Below are 211 nucleotides of genomic sequence, written 5' to 3' on the forward strand. Positions count from 1 at the left end.
AGGGGGAGGAGGAGGAGGAAGAGAAAGGAGAAGGAGGAGGAGGAAGAGGAAGAAGAGAAAGAAGGAGGAGGAAGAGGAGAAGCAGCAGCAGCAGCAGTAATAGTTGTAGTAGTAGTAGTAGTAATAATAGTAGTAGTGGTCATAGTAATAGTAGAAGTAGTAGTAATGGTGGTGGTAGTAGTAGTAGAAGTAATACTAGCCATAGTAGTAG

This window comes from Gracilinanus agilis, chromosome 4 (assembly GCF_016433145.1).
Source record: "Gracilinanus agilis isolate LMUSP501 chromosome 4, AgileGrace, whole genome shotgun sequence".
Lineage (NCBI taxonomy): Eukaryota > Metazoa > Chordata > Mammalia > Didelphimorphia > Didelphidae > Gracilinanus > Gracilinanus agilis.